Source organism: Sapajus apella, unplaced genomic scaffold (genome assembly GCF_009761245.1).
Source record: "Sapajus apella isolate SASKATOON/1434 unplaced genomic scaffold, GSC_monkey_1.0 scaffold5, whole genome shotgun sequence".
NCBI lineage: Eukaryota > Metazoa > Chordata > Mammalia > Primates > Cebidae > Sapajus > Sapajus apella.
The window spans coordinates 46,807,562-46,817,641 of NW_022436945.1; the positions used below are offsets into that span (position 1 = coordinate 46,807,562).

A 10,080-nucleotide genomic window follows, 5' to 3' on the forward strand; every position below is an offset into this window, starting at 1 on the left:
TAACCTCAACAGAAATGGAGTAAATGGAATTAAAGATGTACTGAATGTAAGCATAATGGTAAATGGGAGAATGAATAAGGAAAAAAAGAGAAGAAGGGGCCAGGTGAGGTCGCTCACACTGGAATCTCAGAGCTTTGGGAGTCTGAGGCAGTAGGATCACCTGAGGTCAGGAGTTCCAGACCAGCCTGGCCAACATGGTGAAACCTTGTCTCTACTAAAAATAAAAAATTAGTCCAGCATGGCGGCACATGCCTATAATCCCAGCTACTTGGGAGGCTGAGGCAGAAGAATCTCTTGAAACCAGGAGGTGGAGGTTGCAGTGAACCTAGGTCATGCCACTGCACTCCACCTTGGGTGACAGACCAAGACTCTGTCTTCAATAAATAAATAAATAAGATAAAAAAATTTTAAAAGAGACGAAGAAAATAAAATAAACCAAAATGCTGTCTATTCCTGAGTTGGGAATTCTATATATACTTAACAGAATGCATGACATGCTCAGACCAAAACCAACAATGTTTATAAAGCACAGAAACCTGAAAATATAGAAAATATAACAGAGCAATTGATTTAGAAAATGCAGCATGATAAATGCTCCACAAATGTTAGTTATTCTAGATAAACACAGCTTTGGGACAAAATTTTAATGTCTATATGTTTATCTCCAGTTTCCTAATTGGAATATAGAAGTTCTAAAAAGTAAATTGTTCAAGGTCCACAGCATAACTAGAATGATGTAAAAGCGAGAATTCAAACCCAAGTTCTCTGCTGATAAAGCCTGTGTTCTTTCTAAGAATATTAACTGCCTCTCAATTCCATGAAATCACATTATGTAACATGCCTCAGGCAATGGAAGAAACCTAGGCTGAAATAACCAACACTCCTTGCCAAACACTTTAGAAAGATTATGTTTCTTCTCCATTAAAGAAGTAGAACATATGGTTCAGGTGGGCAGACAAATAAGTGGTAATGGTTTCATCAATACCCTAAAGGAAGAAGTTGAATAATTAATTGACACTAGAAAAACATTAACAATTCAAGAGTGAGAAGGACTGATACAATTATCTATAGGTCTCTAAATACTCAGCTATGTAAATGTTATTTTACATTGTGCTATGTCGTATATGCTGAACTGTATAGGGAATTTCTAGGATAGTTTTGCCATATGCAATTTTAGTCTCTTATATTGGCGTCTTAAAACCTCAAATTACACTTCCCAACCACTGATGACAGGCAAATTTAATTTATTCTCCTTATATGACACTCTGCTTCTTATATTTCCTATATAAGTGAAGGCAGGCTGACTGTTATAGTCCGCAAGTGTCAAAATATCAGTAGCTGACCACAGTAAGCATTTATTCTCATTCAAAAATGGCTAAAATGGGTTTTTTAGTATGCAGTTGACTCACCTTCAAGTTGTGACTTAAGGATCAGCTTCTCTTTCATATTGTGAATGTGGTCTACCATTTTCATCTAAGATCTGTGGATCATCTGCAATAAGGGGGAAAGGCAGGAAAAAAATCGTACATGAGAAATTTTATAGGCCTGGCCTAGAAATCTTCAGACCTTATAGCATTTCTACTATAGATACAGTATACATTATATGCATTACAATGTTTATACAATATACACTCTTTAGGTAGAACTCAGTCACATGAGTGCACCTGTTTACACTGGAGGATGAGAAAGGTTAGTCTGCCTCTGTACACAGGAAGATTTGGTGATAAACCAGGCAGTCTAAGACGTAGCCTCTCTACTGAAGATAATGTCTCATCTAGATTTCCACATATTCAAATGTCTTAAGGACCCCTCCAAATGCATCCTTCCCAAGAAGTGTTCTGGGATTCCTCAACACAGATGTGATCTCTGCCTTATGTGAATTATTACACAAGATTGCAGGGTTTTCATTTCATTTTGGTTTTACATTGTTCTTAAGGAACTTACCCTAAAGGCAAATTACAGAGGTTAAGCACGTGATTCAGCGGCCAAAATTGTGAGTTCAAATGCCAACATATTTACTTACTAACTTCATGACCTCTCAAAGTTGCTTCAATGTTCTGTGACTTTGTTTCCTTAACTATCAAACAATGCATACCTCAATGTCTGCTTAAAATTTCCATTGGCATAACACATATAAAGCTCTTAGAAGACTGCCTGGAACAGGTGAGTGCTCAAAAAGTGTTATTCCATTATCTTAAATCTGCCATTTATTATCCATTTACTTTTCTCATTTCTTATACTAAGCCATAAATCTCCTCAGGGCCAAGATCATGCCTTACTCATTTTCATATGTTATGTATTTCCTCTGTAATATTTGAGGAATGTTAGGCAATCAAATAATTAGTGGATTGAGACAAGTAATTTCTTTCTTAGTTCTTTGTAAAAATTTTAAATGCCCTGTCTTATTTTATATAATGAAAAAAAATCAGAACAAAATTCATAGTGATGTTTCATACTCAGTTGCAAAATAGTAAAACGTATGTATTCATAATTTTCACCATTACTTCACACAGTTTAGTACATAAACGTCCACCTAAATGTATAGGGTGGTATTTATGATTGAGTTTTACCCTGTGTGCCCTTTATATTAATGTAAACTCTTGAACAGTGACCAAAAATCATTACAGCTTGATGTCTGTTCAGTGGCTGGAATGAAATGAATTGGTCTCAGTCCAATTCCTAGTGGACAAGTGTCTAAATCAAAAAACACCACCACAATTAGCATTACTTTACTTAATAGTTTTAACCACCGAGGTCAAGGATAAAATGAATAATAAAATTTGAACTAAACTTGCAACACAAGTTGTTACTTCTTCCAAAATGGGGCTTGGATTAAGTTAAAAAGAATGCCTGATAACTTACAGAATCAATTATTAGAACCTGATAATTTACAGAATAAAAGGAAGACAGAACTCCAATGAGGATGTGATTTTATACATCTTAATAAAATTATAATGACATAATTTTACAAAACCGAATTTTCTATAGTAGTCTTTACTTTTCACAAATAGCCTCAAAATGTTTTCTTCATGAAAAAACAAATTCCTACCAAATCTTAAAAGAATGTTTAACTTACTATCAATTTTTGCAAATAAAGTTGATAATTTAACTATGAGCATATTCATTTCATCCTCAAATCCTATGTAGGAGACTTATTGATAAATTTCTAAAAGCAAGAAGAAACACAAATATTCTCTAGGGTCTTCACAGAAAGGCAGAAGAAACACCTTTGAATTCACAGAATTTCACTGAAGGACTTAACATTACAAAGCCAGAAACTCTTTCTAGTAGCAGAAAGGTAAAAGCTGAATATCATGTTTTTCAGAAAATGATAGGATGCTCTGTAGTTCATGTTTTAAAGAAGTCCTGACATTTCACTTTTACAAAACATAATTGAGATTTTTACAAATTGACTTGATTTACCCAGAGTTACACAAGGATCTCCATTCTTCATGTGGTACTTACTCTCTGCACTTAAAAATCATGTATTAATACAAATTCTTATTAATGCATATATGTATATTGAACATTGTTCAAACATTGAGAAAAATATCAGTGAGCAAAATAGGCAAAACTCTCTGCCCTCCTGAATTTACATTCTAGTGAGGAGAGAAAGACAAAAATGAGAAGAACACAGGTCAGAGAGATCAGCGTAGGGGGTAGTATATTCACCTGCTAGGGATGCCATGACAAAATACACCAGCCTGAGTGGCTTAAAGAAGAAAGGTGTATTGTCTCAGCATTTTGGAGGTTACATGTCTACAATCAAGGTGTTGTTAGCTTGGTTTCTTCTCACGGTTGTAAGGAAGGCTATGCTCCAGGCCTTACTCCCAGGTTTGTAAATAGCTGTCTAGCTGCCTCCTTCTTCTTCTTTTTTTCTTTTTTTGAAAAAGAGTCTTGCTCTGTCATCCAGGCTGGAGTGCGGTGGTGCGATCACAGTTCACTGCAACCTCCGCCTCCTGGGTTCAAGCAATTGTCCTGTCTCAGCCTCCCAAATAGAGTAGCTGGGGCTGCAGGCACACGGCAACACGCCCAGCTAAGTTTTGTATTTTTAGTAGAGATGGGGTTTTGCTATGTTGACCAGGCTGTCTCACACTCCTGACATCAGATGATCCACCCGCTTTGGCCTCCCAAAGTGCCGGGATTACAGGCTTGAGCTACTGTGCCCAGCCAGATGGCTGCCTTCTTTCTGTATCTTCATAATAGTCTTCCCTTTGTAGCCTTCTGTGTCCGAATATCTTCTTACAAGGACACCAGTTATATTGGAATAGGATCCAACCTCAATGACTATATTTTAACTTAATTACTTCATTAAAGATCTCATTTCCAAGTACAGAACATTCTGGAGTACTGGGGATTATGACATCAACATAAAAACTGGGGTATAGGGGACACAATTCAGCCCATAACAGCAGAGGGAGTAAAATTAAAATTTTCAACGGAATGATCAAGTTGGATTTATTGAAATGGTAACATTTGGGCAAAGGCACAAAATAGATAATTTGCAAAACAAAACAACTTAAGTTGCAATTTTGTTTATAATAGTTTAGAATAAAAACCAAATTTGCAATTAATAAAAATCAAGTAAACCTATAACATAAGAAGGAAGTGTTATCTCAGAGAACTCATGAAAAGACCTCAGGAAAGCCCCAAGGTCAGAAAGCCTGCAGAAACCCAGGCCGCACTGTCTCCCTGTTGATTTTCTCTGTTTCTCTCTATATATCTTCTTTGTTCTCTTCCTGTAGACACACTCTCTGGGCTTGACAGTCTACATGGATGATGATGGCTCTCCATGGTCCACAGTCTATACATATCCCATTTTGAGCAGGTTGCGGAGACTTACTAACCATTCTTGAATGCTAATTACAAATTCCAAGGGGAAAAAAGTCTGATTGGCCCAGTTAACTAATGGACAAAGACCTAGGATCATGCGGAACAAATTTAGCTGGCCACGAGCCTTCTCCATGGAAGAACGCTAAGGTTGTGACTTGCGGACAAAGCAAATGCCTCCAACATAGTCTATAAAAGACAGTAAAGTTTTTTTCTTCAGATATTGAATATTGCTTTTTATAAAACTTAAGTGTTTCAACCCTTTCTATCTACATTTACTCCTCCTTTATTAAAATTTACCAATTCTATATAAAATTACTTCAATCGGCTCATCCCTGATGTGGAAAAAGAGAAACTGCACAGTAACAAGAGTCATAAAAAAACCTATGATCTTGAGTGTGCTACTTTTTTTTTTCTTTTTTGAGACGAAATCTTACTCTGTCACCCAGACTGGAGTGCAGTGGTGTGATTGATCTTGTCTCACTGCAACCTCCGCCTCTTGGGTTCAAGCGATTCTCCTGCCTCAGCCTCCTGAGTAGCTGGGACTATAGACGCCACCATGCCCAGCTCATTTTTGTATTTTTGGTGGAGACGATGGTTTACCATGTTGGCCAGGCAGGTCTCGATCTCTTGACCTCGTGATTTGCCTCCCTCGGCCTCGCAAAGTGCTGGGATGTACGTCTCGTCATGTGTTAAAACTCTTCTCTCACTGTAGGGTAATTTCTTGTTTACTTAGATTCCCAATTACTTATTCAAAATTTATTCAAAAATATGTATATTGATTTCTCACTGTGGTTCAGGGACTCTTATAAGGCAGACCCTCTAAAAGTGGGAGTGGGATGATCTTACCTGTGCTTAGGATAATTACTATTTGTAACTTAAAATTCCTGTCTGCTTTATTATAGCCCACACTTACTAAAGTTTGCAGCAAGATCCTCCTAGGAAAGTAAACCAGAGAAAATGAGGGTAGAAATTGTAAGTTTCTAGAGGACAGGAGCTGAACCTTGTTACCTAAATATGAATGATTTAACATAAACCATCATTCTCAGCAAACTGACAGAAGAGCAGAAGATCAAACACCGCATGTTCTCACTCATAGGCGGGTGTTGAACAATGAGAACACATGGACACAGGGAGGGGAGCACTACACACTGGGGTCAGTTGGGGGGAAATAGGGGAGGGATGGTGGGGGGTGGGGAGCTGAGGAGAGATAGCAAGGGGAGAAATGCCAGATGTAGGTGATGGGGAGGAAAGCAGCAAATCACACTGCCACGTGTGTTCCTATGCAACAATTTTGCATGTTCTTCACATGTACCCCAAAATGTAAAATGCAATAAAATAAATAAATGGGAAAAAAAAAATCATAAAAAAAAATAAAATAAAATAAAAAAAAAATAAAAATAAAAATAAATAAATAGTGGTGTTCTGTAGACTATATTCACCATTTTCACATCTCACATCTATAAACAAACTTTAAGGAGAAATTTATTGCTGGGTAAACAATAAGGGTGAGAGTTCCTGACAGATTAGTGAAGGTTAAATGAACGTGAAGATAGGACTGTGAAATCACTGAAATAAGAGCATTTTGGTTGTTACACACTATTCCTATGATAAAATCTTTTAAATCTCAAAAGATGTACAAGCTCCTTTTACTGGTACAAGGATTAACAAAAATTTCACATATCACGATGGTTTTATTTTATTTTATGGCAAACTCCAGCCTCTAACTTCAACATTCCTATATCCCAAATGTAAGCAATACATGAACAGCTCCACAATTTAGGGTTATTAATTAGAATAAAGTTAGCAGTTTGACTACAGAGTTCAGCCTGTTTTCTTGTGATTCTTTAATGCGGTTGACTGCTTGCAAACATTTAAATGATTCCCCTGCCACTCGTCTATGTATTTAAGCAAATAGACTATTACAAGAACAAAGACCTACTTGGTTTTTCAATTTGACAGAGGATAAAAGAAGGCTTTTGCAGCTTTGTTTTATTTCTAAACTCATTTAGCACCAAGTGCATATCCACTTTGACTTTTTTTTTGAAACAGGTTCATTATGAAAATGGTCTAATAATGAGTAGTTGGGCCTAGAGTTTTATCCATCCCCAAATGAGCCCAAGCTTGTTTCTCATCATTTCTTTGTTTTATAATTATTTCTCTTTCAGCCCATTCTCTGGTCTCCTCCTGAACATATCCTCTGTTGTACTGTTTCCTTTGAGCGTCAATACCTCATTATACACAGTAATTTTTATTATAAATCTATAATATAAATTCATCAACTGATATCTAGGTGTCTACCTTTCTTGAATTAATAGTTTATAACATAGGTGCTTGCTCAAAATCGCACTACTCATATTAGGGAAATATGCATAAATAAGCCATTGAATTAAAAAGAATATGAAGTATAAATGTTTTATAACTCTTGAGGTTGAGCTCTGCCTAAGCCAAACACTTGCATGCAGATTGTTTTTGACCTGTGCCTCCAGGAAGTAGATATGAGACACAAGGACAGGACCTGGAAGCAGGGAAGGTAATGTAAGATTGCAGAATCTGAAACACTAAGGCTCAGGACATGAGCTTCTTTACTCCTTTGTAAGTGGAGCATATTCTGTAGTGTCCTGCAACTGTTCAAAATGAGCTCAAAGTGCTGACTGTTAATTTTTCAAATCAATTTTTAAGCCATTGATAGTTTAAAACTAGCCACAGTGCTAGTATTTATACTACAGAAATGAGCAAACACCACCCATTAAAAGATGGGCATGTATTTTTCACCAGTGAGACATCACTTATGAGCACTTTTATCTGCTCTACTAAGGGCCTACAGACTAAAGCAGCATTTTAAAATAAAGCTTTGTTAGATATAACCACACCTATTTATGTATGTACTACTTATGGCTGCCTTCTCAAAAGTCAGACTTGAGTAGTTTAGGCATAGATCATCTGGCCTGCAAACCCTAAAATATTTACTAAATGGCTATTTGCAAAAAAATTTGCCCACTCCTGTTTTGAACTATGCTGGGTGAATTTCCTGCCTTGGTAACACAGAGTCCTATAGCAAGATTATTCTAATTATACCTTTGTCTTTGTTTTTCAGTATGATAAGAGAGGCTATCCTGACTCTTCCCTGAAAAGGTTTAGTCATCCCTATTCTAATCTTTGTGTCTGTTTTCTCATATAGGAGTACATATCTTGGCTCCCTAAACTGATGCTAGTTTCATTGAGATTTTAAACAGAAACAGATTTTAAGTTCCCAGACCCTGGTATAAGGATACCCTAGAAAAAGTTTAACACAATCATACCATTAATGGTAGATTTTATCTCTTTTTTAAACTCTGAATCTCTCCAGCACCGCATATCAGTTTATCCTTTGTGTAGCTGCTGACTTAATCTACATGTCCATCTTGGCCTTCAGTTTTGCAATACCCAAGGTCCCCTTTACTCCAGCCACAGACTTCAGTATGCCAGTGATGAATCAATGGTTCTTCCAAAGAGCTGTGTTGCAACTTTGAAATTTCTAAGAGTGATCTTAAACCTCTGCTTCTTGTTTTCTAGGTCTTTGTTGGATTCTGTTTCTCTTTTTTTATTTCATCATAATTCCACAATTAAAATAAAATAAGCATAGCTCATACAGATCTAAAGCAATATATAAATCTTTCCTTGATTATCAGGCTTCTCCTATTTTTCATTATTCTTTAAAATTTTGTTAATGTTATTTCAATCAATATTTGCATGACTATCTTTTTTCTAAAGCACAGCTATTCTTTTCCACATTTGACTGTTCCAGTTATTAACTGCTAATCCCAATACTAATCTTAAGGATTGATCAGAATTTCATAAAATTCACAATCATGGGAAAACGCTTTAAGAATTATATGCCAAATATAATACAAGCTCTAATTAAAATCTATTATATTTTTCCAAATTTATTTTGAAATTATGTTGATCCAAAATATAGCCATAGAGACCAAAACTAAAAATATGCTATTTTAAATTTCCCTTTCCTAAGATGCTAAATATCAGAAAATGCTACCACCTTATAATTACCAGGTAAAGAAAAAACGGTGAGTTAGTTTTGTTTCTATTATCAAAGTAGCTGTAAGGTGTTGCATTTTTCAAGAATCTTGCAATGAATGAAATTCAGCTTAAACTAAATTAAGCAAAATGGAAACAGGTACAAAGGTGAAATCTCAATATAGGGTACATGGCTAGAACAGGACTTTCTCTCTCTCTCTCTCTTTCTCTCTCAACATACGTATATATTGTATGTATATACGTATATACATCTCTATCCTTATTCATTTCTCTGTCTCTTGTCTCTGCTTTCACATATGTTGGCTTTCTTCTCAGGCAGATTCTCTGCATGTAGCAAAAATGACACCTACGACAACTTAACGTTTCATATTAGCTTTTGGGAGCCAAAAAGCAAAATAACCTCTAGCAATAATAGGTCAAGAGAATGTGCCCTAGGGGGATTTTGGTTGTCCCAGCAAAAATGGGACATTGTCTTTTCCTAAACCAATCAATGAGGCCAAGGAAAATGATACGGTCTGATAGACCAAGGCTAAATTACATGCTCTCATCTGCAGTATTTGGGGAAAGGCCACATAAAAGTCTCAGTTAATAATGGATTCTGTTAGTACATACATAAATAAATAAACAGCAAGAGAAGGGAAAAAAGAGTCATTGTATTTACTGATGTCTTCTCTATATGGACTATAAAAAGCTGCTTATTGCTAATGTGAAAATTTCTACTCTAAGGAAAGTGTGTGCTAAAATGAAATATAACTAAAATTGAGCATGGTCCCTCTTCCCTAGAAGGGTTTGCTCCATTTCAGATGAAAGCATAATGCATAAGTGAATGAATGCATGAGTGACTGTTTAAACATGGGCTTGTCTTCTGTGTCCAGGGCAATGCCTACATTCAAAATTTCAAGGTCAAACTGACCATTTGTCAATTCTTAAAACAGGCATAATCAACCAGGGGTTGATGTAACCATCTGTCCAGTGTATATCCACACCCCTGAAGTAGGCCCAGAGCCAGAAAAACCAAAAGAGACAGCTTAGGTCTGGGGAAATGGACAGGTTTGTACTCAACAGCAAAGTTCTGAAGAATGCATACTTCAAAGTCTTTCTTCAAAGAGCCCTCTAAAAATAAGGAAGTCATTTTCTCATGGCTTGAAAGATTTGAATCCCTGGTTTTTGTAAATTGTCTCATTTTTCAACTGCCTAAAATCCCTCTATTTTCTA

The 10,080-nt window shown here is 36.2% G+C and overlaps 1 long non-coding RNA gene across 1 annotated transcript; it reads left to right on the forward strand.

Annotated features, from left to right (window-relative positions):
- The first annotated feature begins 827 nt into the window (after window positions 1-827).
- LOC116546217 lies at window positions 828-5,805 on the forward strand. Its single transcript, XR_004266630.1, has 3 exons — window positions 828-947; window positions 1,937-2,163; window positions 5,752-5,805. It is a non-coding gene; the product is annotated as an uncharacterized LOC116546217 (long non-coding RNA).
- Window positions 5,806-10,080: the final 4,275 nt, after the last annotated feature.